Source organism: Dermacentor andersoni, chromosome 6 (assembly GCF_023375885.2).
Source record: "Dermacentor andersoni chromosome 6, qqDerAnde1_hic_scaffold, whole genome shotgun sequence".
In the NCBI taxonomy this organism is placed as follows: Eukaryota; Metazoa; Arthropoda; class Arachnida; order Ixodida; family Ixodidae; genus Dermacentor; species Dermacentor andersoni.
Genome location: NC_092819.1, coordinates 142,322,740 through 142,338,850, shown reverse-complemented (window position 1 = coordinate 142,338,850; position 16,111 = coordinate 142,322,740). Strand labels below are relative to the sequence as shown.

The 16,111-nt window shown below is 46.1% G+C and overlaps 1 long non-coding RNA gene across 1 annotated transcript; it reads left to right on the top strand.

Moving 5' to 3' along the window:
• The first annotated feature begins 779 nt into the window (after positions 1–779).
• LOC129384681 (uncharacterized) lies at positions 780–14,746 on the top strand. The gene is made up of 3 exons (XR_008612355.1): positions 780–824; positions 13,066–13,133; positions 14,533–14,746. It is a non-coding gene; the product is annotated as an uncharacterized lncRNA (long non-coding RNA).
• Positions 14,747–16,111: the final 1,365 nt, after the last annotated feature.

Here is a 16,111-nt window from a genome sequence, read left to right as displayed (position 1 = left end):
GGGGGGGGGCAGCCACCACTGCTACGGTCATCTGGTTACACCTGGATTTCTGGTGGGCCTTTTTTGTTTAATTATATGTCACTGAGTTACTGATAACTTCACTTGACGATTTACCAATTTAATATGTATAGTGCAAGATATTGGAGTTTCTTGAAGTCTCTGACTCAGAAGTAATCGTTTAGCCGAGAAATTGAAGACGTCTCTCAAGTGCCATCCGCATAGTCAATTTGTGATAGTACTTAGGAGGCCCATTGTAAAGCAAGGTTTCTAAATGCCACCGCATCTAAATATTTAGTGTTTGTTAAAAACGTAGTCCTATATTCCCACGCATACTTGAAGCTGAATATGTATGTATGCGCAAAAAGCAATCAGATGCCAGTAATAAATCGTAAAGCAGAAAGAAAGAGCCAGAAAAGCGATTCCGGCGGTATCAGGTATGACAGTAGGGGTATGAGCGCATGGTAGTGCTCGATGTCTAAGTATTCCATCAGCCTGTGTACACGACATACCACTCAGGAAAAAAGCTTTGTTCATAAATTTTTCTGTCGAGAGTTCATGAGGGCAATGGACACCTGTTTGGAGGACTTTTGAAGAGAACGTGGAAACTGGCTAATGAAAATGTCAAGTTTGATGTGTAATCAACTGTAAAGTAATTTTTGTTCACTTCTCCAGCAAGAAAATTGTGCATCGCCTTGATTCCTTTTGCCAGTAGGTAGAGCACGTGACATCTGAGAGCGGATGTATAAAGCGGTGGTAAGAACGTTTATCACTTCAGCATCCTCGTGGTCTCCGTCGCATCTGCTTTTGTTGCATCCATTCCAGAGGTGAGAGAAGCACACATATACAGTTTGATATAGGGCTGAACATAGATGTCCTCAGCCTTCAGTGTATTGAAAGAATAATTATATATGGCAGTGTATTTCAGCAAATAATGCATTTTAATCCAACTAGTATTATTTGTCCAGAGGGTGTTTCACTTCACTAAACTTTCGAAACGTGCAAATGCTACGTAGCTAGTCATATGGGAGGTGATGTTATTTGCCGTCGCTTCGAGATACTAAGGTTTCTTTTCATACCCTCTAATTAGACAATTAGTCTTAAGTATAATCAGATTCTCAATTAATGAAATTATATGAAAAGTGCCAATAAGAAAATAAAATTGTTGAGCAACATGAGAAACTCCCGATGCAGCTTTCTGTTCATCGATACCAGCTATATGAAAGTGTTTTTCCGAGCATGAAAGAAACCCGCGAATGCGCGCAAAGTGCGTTGAGCGGCCAGTCGCGCGGCAATTTTGTGTGTGTTTATCCAGAACTCCTCGTCCTGGACGTCCTCTCCGCGTATTCTGCTCTCATAGATTGCTCGGCCAATACTCTGCGCCTTGACCTGCCTGTTGTGGATCCCGCAGAACCACCCCCGACGCATCAGTTCTGCATACGTCGTTCTCTTGCCACTTTCGGCACCGACTTACATGGACTTTGTGTCATCCCCACCTGTGCCCAACGGTCACTAAATAGCAAGTTCACATGGAAGACGTCATCCTTACACACGCTATCACACTACCTCGTACAGTTTTATCTGTTACGGCGAATAGCGTCTGCCTGCCAGTGGTCAATTTTTTCTTGACCACAGAAACACTGCCACGCGGAATGTCTCTGGCCCATCTTTGCTCATTTGAGAATCACTCAGCAGTTTCTATTGCAGTAGACTAAAATTCAACTAACTCTCCTCTACCATCACTGTCTGTAACTTGTAAAATAGACGGCTTACAGAGAATCATTTCGCCCGACATACCATCCGAGCAGGCTCATGAGCTCTACCGCGTTGTGTTTTCTTACCATGATATATATGGCTTTACCGATCTTCGTTTGGTCCAAACTACAGCTGCTCAACTTCGCATAAACACCGGCGATGCAACTCCTGTTCATCGCCGCCCGTATCGAGTGTCACCGGCTGACCGTCAAGTTATTCATGCAGAATTTTCGCGAAACGCTTGACAAGAACATTACTGAACCATCGACTAGTCAATGGGCATCACCTGTTGCTCTGAGGAAAAAGAAATATGACTCATGGCGATTTTGCTTGGATTATCGACACCTTCACAGGGTCAAAAAAAGAACGTGTATCCCCTACATCGCATTGACGACGCCCTTGACTGCCACCCTAGTGCTGGCAATTTCTCATCAATTCGCCTTCGCTCCGGCTACTCGCAGATTGCCGTGGATGATCCAGACCACGAGAAGACTGCCCTTGTAACACCAGACGGTCTTTTCCAATGCAAACTGATGCTGTTCGGTCTATGTGACGCTCTTACAACATTTCAACGCGTGACGGACTTCCTTCTTCATGGTTTCAAATGTTCCACCTGCATGTGCTACTTAGACGACTTTATAGTATTCTCCCCAACATTCTTTATGAACCTAGAGCACCTCTCACGGGTCCTCGACGTTTTTTGTCAAACCGGTATGCAACTCAACGCATCTAAATGTCAGTTTCGACGTCCCTAGATTACCGTCTTTGGACATCTCGTTCATGTTAACTAAGTGCAACCGGGGACATTCAAAATTCATGCTGTTACGCACGTCCCTGTTGGGAATTGTGTCAAGGACATGCACAGTTTCATCGGTCTTTGCTCTTACTGCCGCCGCTTCGTGAAAAATTTCGCCACCATTGCACGACCATTAACCTAGCTTTTGAAGAAAGTAAGGCCATAACGAGGCCTCTGCGTTCTCGAATCTAATCGACCTTCTCACAACGCCGCCCATTCTCGCCAATTTCGATATTTCTGAGCCTACCGAAGTCCGTACTGATGACAGCGGCCACAAAATCGGCGCTGTACTCACACAACGCCAGCGCGGCACCGACCGTGTTATCGCTTACCCCATCAGGCTCCTCTCATCCTCTGAGCGCAACTTTTCCACCACTGAGTGCGAGTGCCTGGGCCTAGTTTCGGCGGTTGCGAAATTCCGCCCGAACATATAAGGCTGACCCTTTTCAGTCGTCACGCACCATCACGCGCGTTGCTGATTACTCTCACTCAAAGATCCTACAGGAAGACCTGGTCGCTGGGATTTACGCCTCCAAGAATATTCGTAGTTTGTGATCTACAAATCCCGCCGTCTCCGCAAGAAAGCTGATTTACTGTCTCCCTACCCAGTCGACGAGCCTCAAGACGCCGACGGTAGTACCGCCAGCGGCATTTTCGATATTTCTGCTATTGCATCTAATCTTCTTCTGGCCTTCCCCAAACATCGACGACAGACTGTGCTCTTCGAGCTCCATGGCTGACACAATGCAGCAAACATTGCGGTAACTCAGACATAAGACCGTGTCCGCCCCCAGTTCTACTGGCTCGGCCTCGTTCGCTCCATCCGACACTATGTTGCGGTCAGTGATTCCTGCCAGCACCGGAAAACACCTCAGCTGCTACCAACCGATCAGCGCCAGCTGAACACCGTCCTTGTGGAACCGTGTCGCATTAGACCTCCTCGGCCCCTTTCCCACATCATCCTCTTGGAATAAATTGGTAGCCGTTGCGGCGGGTTACGCCACCTAATACGGTATCACGCGGGTTCGCCGGACCAGTTTTGCCACTGACGTCGCAGTCTTTCTCTTGTTTGACACAATATCTGTTCATGTCACCCCGAGACAGTTACCATCGTCGTAACTTCTTGTCGAAAGTTTTCGCCGGCATTGCGCGCCCCTTCTCCACTTAACACAAATTGACTACATCAAGAGGAGGCGAAGGAAATAAAGAGGGAAGGCAGGGGTGTTAACAAGAAATGGTTGGCTACCGAACACTGGGGAATAGAAACCATCAGCATCATAATCATCATCATCATCATCATCATCATCAGTCTGGTTACGCCCCCCCCCCCCCACTGCAGGGTCTCTCCCATACTTCTTTAACTACCCCGTTCATGTACTAATTGTGGCCATATTGTCCCTGCAAACTTCTTAATCTCATCCGCCCACGTAACTTTCGGCCGCCCCCTGCTACGCTTCCCTTCCATTAGAATCCATTCTATAACCCTTAATGGCCATCATTACATGTCCTGGCCATACCCATTTCTTTTTCTTGATTTCAACTCAGATGTCTTTAACTCATGTTTGTTACGTCACCCAATCTGCTTTTTCTTATCCCTTAACGTTACACCCATCATTCATCTTTCCATAGCTTGCTGCATCGTCCTCAATTTAAGTAGAAACCTTTTCGTAAGCCTCCAGGTTTCTCCCCGTACGTGAGTACTGGAAAGGCAAAGCTGTCATACACTTTCCTCTTGAGGGATAATGGAAGCCTGCTGTTCATGATCTGAGAATGCCTGCCAAACGCACCCCAGCACATTCTTATTCTTCTGATTATTTCAGTCTCATTATCCGGATCCGCGGTCACTACCTGCCTTAAGTAGATGTATTCCCTTACCACTTCCAGTGTCTCGCTACCTATCGTAAACTGTTGTTCTCTTCCGAGACTGTTAAGCGAACAGCAGTTTACGATAGGTAGTACAAATCAGCCCAAATACACATTACACGCAATTAAGCACAAATTACATATTAAGAAAACATGCTACATCTGATTATAGAGAAGCACCACATTGGAGGACATATTTGTGGGACAACTCTCCATGAGCCTTCGAAAATATGGTTCTAAAATTTCAAAGCTTGAACAGACAGCGGTACCGTTACGATGAGGAAGAGATAACTCTGTGCAGGGTAGCGCCCCCCCCCCCCCCGCACACACATTTCTACCTTAGAATATAAATGCCTTACTTCTAGACTGCATAACAGTGATGTTTATCTACAGGACGGCATTTTAGTGGTTTTATAAGTATGTTCTGCACAATCAAACACTTGTTTCGCGTTGTAAAACACAGAAGACACGAGAAATATTTCGCGTGGCAAATTTTCATCCATTAAGCTCCAATTGATACGCTCAAAGTGAGAGGTATTCAAAGTAGAGATGATGGGCTTTCATTGCTCATGAAGCTGTTCCTTGCATTTACGTGCGTGAACCCCGAGCCGAAATTGACCAAGGGTATAAAAAAATAGTGAGGAATATTGCGTAAAAAGTAGGAGTCAGCTCATGCCTTGTTACGGGCTCGTGTGCTACTTGTTTGCATAGAGAATCCTGTCTCCTTCGTATGGCTACCTTAGAGCTTTGTAACAAAGAAAAGGAGGTGAGAAAATTAGCATCTTTGTGGTTCTTTTGTTAAAGCATATCCCGCTTTGCATACCTTGCTCAAATGTGAGACCGTTTCACTTTCTTGTACTAGACCTCGACCGTTATGTCCAATCTATCCAGCCGTTTTCTGACATGCGTCTACGGGATGAACCTTTTCTGATCTACATATAAATTTAAGCCAAAAGTACTTCTCCATCATCCTTAACTCCTGCAGTAAATCTTTGACATGGATAGTACGTTTAGAACATAATATTCCTGAGTAAGTCATGTGGGCTTGTTTTGTGTTTTCTAGGCTATATTGGCGTTCAACAAGCACAAAATTTGTCTTCTTAGCCTGCGGGATGAATGGGTGACAATTTTTTTTCGTTCAAACGCAAATGCCAGAAGCAGGTGCACCCACGCCAATGGGCGCCGAGCAACTTCCACGAGATAGGACGCCAAAATTTATGTGCGATCCGCCTGCGAGAAAGGCGATCGACGCTGTTGCCGTGCGTGGAAAGCACTGACGTTTTCTTTAGGAGGATGTACGGCGTACAAAGCGCTATCGACTAAAACGCCTAGAACTAAGCTGCCTTGTTGTGGAATTTGGCGCATTGTTACTTTGCAGCAGCACTTCGAGTACACGTGTATTCGGCACCATTTTTTGTTCTTCTAATCTATCTGCTCGATGCCAGACACTATGCGAGCAGGCCGGAGCAGTGCATTTGGTAGACATAAGTTGTACAATGCCGTGCCGACAGCCTCGCTTACCTTAGTGGCGAGGATTGGAAACGCTGGCGATTGAGAAAACACATTACCTATGAGAAAAACAACTATCGCAAACGGGTTCAGACTACCTTAAAAGCCCTCACGGGTATTGCGACTCAGGGTCGGGCACGAGAGACGGACTCTTGAGGCAGGCGGAGAGGAGACGAGAAGCTTTATGGAATATGTGCAGCTACAGCAGGTAATAGCGTACAGATAGCGCTAACGAAGAGCGCACTAGTCCGACGGGGTGGCTGCTAGTGACTCTCTCTTACAATGCACCGGTTCTGCCTTAAATCCCTTTGGCCATCCATCGTCCGCAGGAATGAGGCGGGGGTATGTGCTAACCGTATCACATTATCCTTTCGTCGCGGCAGCAGTCTTGGTGCGGCGAGCCATCGGATTCCACATTTAGACCCATGGGAAGGTGTTGCCAGTTCGTAGAGCTTTGCAGGTTGTCAGTCACAAGGGCGACCACTCCAGAATAACGAGGGGAGGAATGAGAGCGACCGTTAACTCGATGATAGGCACGCAGTGTGGCACAACAGCACCGCCTCCACCACTAAATGCTATCAGAAGTATAGCTGTTCGACGAAGCTCACACGATTGGATGCCCTAGTTGAGTGACGTCGTTCATTTACTGGAGGGACAGGCATTGCCGCGTTTTTCCGACAGTGGTCGTCACTAATGCTTGGCGCTTAGAAGGTCCACTGGAACCACTGAGAATCAACAACGTCAGACAACTGCGAACAAAGCAAGCACCCTCCGATAGGCTCTTCAAACCACCAGACCAATGTCACCGAAAAAGCTCTTTCTGAGATCTGGCTACGCTAAGCAAAACAAAGAAAAAGGTTTCCGAACAACACTAGACAGGTATGTGAGAGAAAATTAGAGATACGGAGCTTTCCCCAATTGTCAACGCATGGAACTAGTAATCAAATCAGAATTGTTTGGTAAGCGATTATCGACTGCAATGCAGGTAGGTTACTAAAGACCAAAGTTGCCGCAGATGACTTAATTTTCCCCCCGAAAGGCTGGCCGCAATGGCTTAGCACAATGGCTTAGCGCTGCAATCGGGCGCCAATTCGCAAAAGAACAGAATGACATCCGACCACCGCAAATGCCAACTGATTTTGCCCTCCCCTTAGTTTTATCTTAATGCACTCACCAAAACTAATACCACGTTTTTAAGAACAAAAACAGTCCTAACAAACTAACAAAGAAATACACTAACCCACACGAACTATAGAAACAAAGGTGAATCAAGATTCTACCCTGTCACTACTACTGCGTATGGTACACGAATGAAGTCACAAAAAATGAGGCATTTATGCTGCTCCTAGCCTATATGCACGTAAATACAACAAACAAACGGAAACGCTGACGTTCTCTTTACAATCGGATTTAAGTAAAAAAAATAGCAACAAACAAACGACATTTCTGTTTATCGTGACCAGAAAAGACCGACAGATTAAAACCAATGCGCTCTTCTTCACATCTTCACTACTTCACAAGGGCTCGAGTGGGCCGACCAATCGTGAGTCTGTGCACTGTCCAATCGCGAGAGAAGTACAAAACTGAGTTTACCGAAGCAGCTGCGACATTCGACCAGTGGGCTCACAATTCTGGGATGGCGCCCATTCACGCAACCACGTGAGCGCTGTCCATTTGTTCGGAAGGCCCTTTCTTTCACCCAGGAAGGGAGCGGCCATTGAAGCAGAATTTCGAACTTGCCCGACGCTTCACTACGTTCGTATGGTTACAATGCCTTGACAGCACTGGGAACAGGCTGCATTCGCGGCCTCCCAATTTCAGTGAAATCATTTATTGGCCGACATGCGTCACGCCTATTCTACATTTTGACAACCGCCTAAGCTTCGGATTTAGACCACTCGGGTTTTCAGGCGTCAGCTTTACTAACCGCGTCGAGCCGAGTTTCCCCATTAGCCAGCACTTTGACCTTCATCTGACCCCACCTACGCCGTAGCCTTGGCAACGCGCCGCGCTGTTCTCTGCCGCCGCCACCAGCTTGGCGCATGCGCTCTCCGCAACTGAGTCGCCGCCTGACCACGCGACTCACCGCGCGCCTAGCTAATGCTACGTACACACTTGAGAAACGGCAAGCGGGAGGAAAAGTCAAAGCGGCCCGAAAATTTTTTCCGCGCATGTACAATATGTTCACATTTCTATCGCCGCTGCAGCGGAAACCACTACCGCTTTCGCCCACATCCATCTAGTTTGCGCACGTTTGTTCACGTGGTGGCGCTGTTCATCCCACTATTTCAAGACATACGTTCATTCATTGACCCATCGGTTACTAAAAGCTATCATATCGCGCAACTGCGCGTGTCGTTTTTAACTTTCACCTACCATGGAAGATAAACAAGACATAGTTTCGATAGATTTAGCTAGTTGCTTTTCCTAAAGATAGACAATGAACAACGGAAAATGTTAAATTTTACGCCCGCATGTTTACATGCTAGCACAGCTTCCGGTCAAGCGGAACGGCTTCCCGCTTCGCCGAGGCGAAAAAATCGGTCCGAGACCACTTTTTCCCAGCCTGGCTTTCTGCCCGTTTTTCTGCCTCGACGGGCGGGTTTTGTCGTGTTTTTTTCCGCTCCCGCCTGCTACGAGACCAAGTGTGAACGTAGCAAGAGGAGGGCCGCGATCGGCTATTCAGTGCGAGTTCGGCCATGGATTAGAGTGAGACCGAAGCGTCTTCTCTGAGCGTTGCGGGGGAGCGGGAAGCTTTCAGCCGTCGCCACCGAGCGGTGTCTGACCACCCAGCGAATGTCGGCAGGCGAGCTGTGCAACAGGCGTCGCACCAGCGAAATCAATATGGCCACCGCGTTCGGGCTCTCTCCGTTTGAGTTCCCACGCTGCCCAAGTTTTCGGTGTCTCTTCCCATGTCTAGCACTTGCGCTTTCCCTGTGGCGCAACCGGCGTCTACCCAAGCCTAACCACAGTCGTGTCTATACACCGAGCTAGGCAAGCCGTCATACCTGGCTTAGCGAAAATTCCACACCTAAGTATAATAACTGCAGCTAAATGAAAAGTTAACCGAGTGAAACCAAGGCTTAACCAGGCTAACCAAACGAAGCTTTAGCTTTGCATATCCGGAGTTAGCTGATCTAAGCGGAGAGGATGCTGTTGCATGGCGACAACTGCAGACGGGTACTTTCCCGAATCTAAACCTTCTGAATAAAATTTTCCCTACACAATATGAGGCTAAGTGCCCATGGTGCGGAGAGAAACCAGATCTGTACCACATATCATGGGCCTGTCAAAATATTGAGTCCCCAACTATCTATAAAATTAAAAACCCGAGTGCGGAACAGTGGTAGAGTATGCTTTCCAGCGTAAGCTTGAATGGCCAAAAGCGCCTAGTAGAGCGAGCTCGCGGGTTGGCCATACTCAGTGGAGCCTTGGACTAGGGCACCAACCCTATGACTGCAGACACAAGAATCCATCAGAAGATGGAAGAGGCCGTCTGAAGCCGCGAAGATCTCTTTTCTAGAGCCCAATAAATGTTTTCCGATCCGATCCAATAGCTGAGCTAAGCGGCAGCCAATTTTGACTTTCTCCTTCCTCCGAATGCGGCACCGTTGGCCGGTTCTCGAACCCACAACCTCGTGCTCTCCAGTATAACGACTGAGCCTCTGAAGCATCACGGTCTGTCACACTTAAATTAGTTTATGGGGTTTTACGTCCCAAAAACTACCATCTGATTATGAGGCATGCCGTAGTGGGTAACCGGATTTTTTCTAACGTCTTGTCGGTTGGTGCTCTTGACCCGGCTCGTATCGCCACCCGAGCGCAAGTTTCTCGGTTTGTGTTTTCGGCGCTTGCCCTAGACGTGGCTGGCGAAGCTTGCGATGTTGGCACTGTTACTCCCTAGTATTCTGCGTTTTTGTTTCAACAATACCACTCCGAGCGACAACGCCAAGGTAGGCTCGTGGTCGTTGCTAGATGTCTGTACTTCTGAAAGAACATGACTGCATCTGACGCGATCTCAGCTAGCCGTCTCGCCCTGCGGTCTATGCGATCTATGCTGCGGTCAATGCTCCGCAGACTAGATTTTATCGCTTCCATCGTAATTAAAAGTGCCACTGTGAGCCACTGTTTCCATGGTGGCCTCTCCAGACGACGAAAGAACGTCGTGTTCGCGTTCGTCACACAGCGTGCGCACCAGCACCACAGGATTTCCAATGCTTCCTGAGCTAGTAGCCATCCTCATAGGCGGTCTGTCCTCGACAGACTCGGCATTCTCGCTATCATCTTGGCCTTCGCAGTTGGCCTAGCTGAACGCAATCATCCTTAGCATTCATCGTAGTCCCTATTCTCCGTACCACGCAGGGCTTTAAAAATACACGGGACGTAGAAGGGAGCAACAAGATCACGCTCTCAGACCAGAAGTCAGGGCTGACACTTACTTCTTTAGACACTCGTTCAAAATCAGAAATCATAACAATATCATCGCTGGCCTTGAAGGCGTAGAAATAGCCTCGGACTCTTTCTCATTTAATTTCTTGAATTTCCTGTTGAAGTCCCTCCATCCATAGAGCGTGCTGCTATGCTGGCTCTTCTGCCTCTCGCTCGCGCCTCCTGCGCTTTTCTACTTCTTCATGCTGACGCCTCTCACATCCACCTCGTCCCTTTGCCTGCAACTTTCACTCAACAATCATTTCCCAAGCCTCGTCAGCTTCCTCGATCGTCACGTCCTCTGCCTGGATCACGTCTACAGTCGATTTCCTTGCTTTTGCGGAGCCGGTGGAAAAGCTCAACTCCTCGCAAATTTGACTGACGTCCTGAACGTGGAATCCCTCCATCGTGACCTCGTTCCTCGTGTTGCTTGTCCACTACATTTTCCCTTACGTCAAGATAGAATCGACTGTTTAAAGAAAGTAAATTTATAAGTCATAGGTCACCGAAATACAAATCACTATCCTAACATCTGCCTGTGCTAGAGAAGTCTAGAGACATATAAAGCAAACATCAGGCACTAACCCAGCTAAAGTAGCTGGCACCGGTCGGTATTGTTGCGGCAATCGAGTGATGTAGCGGGTGTCTTCGAGCCTCATACCGCACAGCTTTCTATCCGTTGTTGAGATACAGGTTCGCCAATCCCATAGCCTTAATCCAATACAGCAACTCGAGGTTGAGGATGAGAGACGGACTCTTGGGGCAGATGAAGAGGAGACGAAACGCTTTATACAATATGTACATATATAGGAGGTAATAGCGTAGAGATAGCAGTGCTGAAGAGTGCACCAAACTTGCAGGGCGCCTGGTAAGGACTCTCTCTTCTAATATTGGGTTGGTTCTGCCTTAAATCTCTTTCGTGATCCGACATCGGGAGCAACGAAGCGGGGCGGGTACTGACGCCGTCCATGTCGCATTCACCTTTCGTCGAGGCAGCAGTCCTGTCGTGGCCTGCCACCGGATTCCTCCGTTCGGCAAACGTGAAGGAGTCGGCAGTTCGCGAAACTTTGTAGGTTAGGAGTCACAAGGCCAACTACTTCAGAAAAACGAGACAGGGGGTGCGGGGGGTTCACTCGTTGCTTCGCTGATAGCCATGCAGTGTGGCGCAACCCCGGATATCAAGAGACAACACACCATAAGAGGCAAACCAATAAGAAATAGTGCTACGGCAGATATATTTGAAAAGCAAGTACGCCAATAAGCGCACCATGTGCCTGAAATCAAGGAGAAGCTGCCGCACGAAACCGCCTCACGCCACACTTCCCTGGCTTCGCCTGCGCCCGGCACGGCTGCCAGTGAAGCACCATCCATAAAAACACAGCAAAAACTTGTTCCGTCTCTCTAAGCTTCAGAAGCCGGCAAAAGACGTGCTATGAGTAGATGAGTAACTAGCATACACCAAGCGCTACCCATAAATGGGTATGGTGTTTTCTGTATAGATATATCCGTAATCACTTGTCATGTGCTCGAGCGTCTACAGTCGATTTCCTGCTTTTGCGGAGCCAGTGGAAATGCCCAGATCCACATAAATTTGATTTGGTATCGTAGCGGCAATCTAGCGGTGTAACGGGCGTCTTCGAGTCTCCTACCGCACAGCTTTCTATCTGTTGTTGAGATACTGGTTCGCCAATCCCATACCTTCAGTCAACTATTGCGACTCGGGGTCGAGGATGAGAGGCGGACTCTTCGCGCAGACGAAGTATTGGCTTCACACTCGCAGCATGATTAAATAAGACTGATGAGTAGTAGATTCGGCAAGAACATCCAAGACGCTTGGAAAAAAGGCAGTCATCGCTCTACAGAAGCCAACAGCTTGTGTCGAACGATGACTGCGTAACAATGATAATCGGGTTAAAAATATGATAGATTAAAAAACATAGCTTACATTTAGAATCGGCTGAAGCTAACGTGGAGAAGAATCTTGGGGAAAAAAGTTGCCATGTTTCACTGTTATCATTTGTTCATGTTTCTGTGGTGGATGTTTTTTTTTTCTTGTACTGCCATAAGGAAATTGGAATGTGTTTTACGTATGCGTTAATATGGTGGTCTTTAGAATATATTGCCATGGGATAACCTCATTTGCTCTTAAATAAAGAAAGAATGGCGTTAGCCTTCAACCAACTACAAGTTCAACTGCAACATAGAACTCTTCAACTTGATTTTAGTTAGAGCTGAAAACTTGTGAAGCCTGGGGCGCAAAACGCAAAAATAATGCAAAATTCGTTTAGGACTAAATGCCCAACACTTATGTTGTATTTTAGAAAACGACTTTCGTTAAGCTCTTGGGACATATTTATCTGATTAATTATAATTGTAATTATATCATTTGTTATATAAACACTTGTAAAATACTTCGAATATGCAGCCTAATCTTTGTGCCAGCGTTGTCACACTGTAAGCACATTATGGTTGTATTCAATTGCGTTTCCGGGCAAAATTTTTAGAACTCTTCGCGAAGAGTTCCTAATTAGTTGTTGCAAATTCACAAATACTAGCAAAATTATTTATATATGTTGTATATATAATTATCCCATATATTTTAGAACCTAAATTCAAATACGAAAGCAGAGGAGTAGATAAAGGTAGTGATAAGGCATCAGTCTATTATTGTTGCACGAATAATATTTAAAAAAATATCGATACATTTTTCTGCCCAGCTTTCTAGTCGAGGACATGGACAGCTTGCTTGGGAAACACCTCTTCGTGGTGGTTGCTGCCACACTCGGTAAGATTACGCAGCCAAAGAGGGTATTATTTACACTTGACTTGGGTGGGTACCCACTCGAAAGGAGATGGCGACAGAGTTTGCAAAAATTGTCCTCAAAAATCTTCATTTCTTATGCGTTCATGGCGATATAGGAATAAAGAAATGAAAAATTATAATCTCTTGAGGTGGCCAAGAAGAATGCCACTTCTTGGTGTCTCATTCCCTCTATTGCAATGCACTGCTCAGGTGTTCACTATCTTTTACTGCAGTTTGGTATCGATGTAACGCATTTGAAACCTTTGAAGGGTTTTCAAATTAATACCTCGGCAACTATTATTTTGGTACTCTTAGTGAAATCAAAATAAATTTGCTATTTGGCAGTCAAATGGGGGGGTTGCAAAAAAGAATCTATTTGACGCTGCCAGTAGCCTTTTCTCTAGATGCTCTGCATGATTGAGTTGCAATAGCTTGAGCTGTTCCTTTACGTATAATTTTTTGGCAATTCAGTGAAGTTATGCTGTAAGTGCATTTCGAAAACATTCACCTTTGGCTGAAATGGGTTGCCATAACAATAAGTAATCACCCTGCTATGTCTAAACAAACATACGCTATTCAAAACAAATTGCATATATAAAACCTTAGCTTGATGCGACTAAAAGGCTATACCTGGACACTAATTATTTTGATTACATATTATTGCTAAAGCTTGTTCTGTACCTCTCAGTTGCGTAAAGCGGGGCAGATCAGACACACGAAGAACGTGACCTTTCTTACTGAGATATCCCGAACTGCCGACCACCTTGATGCACACAGGCCTTTATGCGCTCACTCAGGCGCCATGCCTGCGGTGACAGTGACAAGGGTCGCCAGCCGAGCACGCTTTGTGCCCACGAGGGTGCACCCTGACATAAGTATATGCATAAGTGTTAGTTGTTACGTTCGAGCAGTCAATATTTAGTGACTGGATCTGTCAGCTTTTGGTTCCCCGCATCACTTTGATTTCTTCTTCTTGGCGATCGGGGAACAAGCGAATTTTCAATCAGGGACAATGCCATCATATAAAATGAAAAGAACATAAGTTTTCCTTGTCCATTGTGAAACCTCTTGCACGTTCTTTCTTGACTACGATGTGTCATTCAGTTTATCTGTCTTTCGAAGCCTATCAAACCCGTAACAAAAGTGGTATGTTGTAGGTGCTGTCTTTACAAGATGACTTTCGGTGTTCCCAGAAATCCAGAATTTGAAATGACACTGAAGAAAGACAGTTTGTTCTAATTTTGGGGGAATAAATGACTCTGCTTTATACTTGAACTGTCAAAATTAAAAAAATGATGGCTCTAAATATCAAGACATATCGTTGGATCTCACCTGTTGGGTCATACAAATGAACCACTGCCTTTGATGTGTCACTTTGCAGCTGCACTGATTATGGGCCCAAACGAAGCTGAGGCAATTCCAAGCTTTATCACGGACGCTCTTGCAAAGGCCATTGGACGAAATGAAGAAAATGACGAGTAGCGAAGCGCCAGTGTTGGCGATAGAGTGTGGGCGATCTGCGTTCCATTGACGGCGCCTGCTTCGTAACTGAATAAAATGAATGAAGCAAAAATTGGCCTGGAATGAATAAACAATTACACATCATTGGAGACAAACTTTCCCTTTTATGCCGAATGCCACTTTTTGTTTATTTTCGTTCGTGTAATCGCTCTTATGCGCTGCTGTGCGTATATTTCTTATTCTGTTCCTTCGTCGAATTTCAAATGAGCCTTTCTTTCTTAAAATATTTCGCGTTATGGTTTGAATTGTCTTGCAATTCTACTCGTAGTAGACATTTATTTTCCACATCATTACATGAACAGCAGCATCGTCGCCTTACATTACTCCGGAAGTTAAAATATCAGACAATCAAAAAACTGCGGATCGCATGAACGTGTAACGCTGGTAACCGAATACCTTTTTTAACGCTTACCCTAATGTATTCACTAGTTATTTATCATATATAGCCGAATTCTATCTTTCTTTACCGACTCATTAAATCGACCGTAGCTGAATGCTCTTCTCTCGATACACGCTCCAGCACGATTTTGTTCTCTTGACCCTCCTCTCCACGCAGTTCTTTTGTTGGTGACTCCTACAGTTCTTAGTTTCTAGTATTATTTTAGAAGGTGTAGCTTTGTTGGGCTATTTAACATGGTTTTATTTATTTGTGGTAGTACGTGGTCTATAGCAGATGGTGGTAGATGGTCGCTGCTTGAACTTGTGATATAAAGACGCTGTGTGGAAGTGCATGTGCTTTAGCAAAACCAAGTTGCAATAAATGGCTTGGCAGAGGGGGTGGACTGGCAGGCCTGCAGGGGGGGGGGGGGGGTGAAGTGGCTGTTTGATCACTCGCTCGTTTGTTTGTTAAGTTCGCCTGCTCATGCGTTCCTTCATTCGGGTTATTTGCTTGCTTTCGCAATCATCGCCGATGGTGTCGACACAATCTTTTATGAATGGCACGGTTTCCAGTCAGTCCACGTTAGCAGCATGGCAACCCTTGGCAAAGCGCTTGTCGTTCCCCTTCCGCCGGCAAACGGCGACTTCGTTAGCAAACTGCACGCGTTATCTGCTGCACAGAGTCTAGGCCCAACAAAGCTACGCACACATTTATTGTCCTGACCGGTGGTCATCGCGACGATAGGTACGCACACACATTATTCTATCACCTCTCTTGTTATTATGGTAATTCCATCATATTCCCTACAGTCCGGACTCCCACGGGAGAACTGAGTCCGGACTGTACTGTGGGAGAGCGGAAGGAAAGGAAACTAGATACGGAACCGCTCGGAACGCCGAGAAAGAGCGCAGACATGGTGAACGCTTGTTTGCATTTTGAGCTCAGATCCGATCTGAACAGTGAAAACTTGTCATTTTGTGTTTACGTTTACACTTCATTTTTCTGGGGTGGTTTCGCTCTTCCCCTAATGCTATCTTTTCCATTCGAATAAAGACCTCTG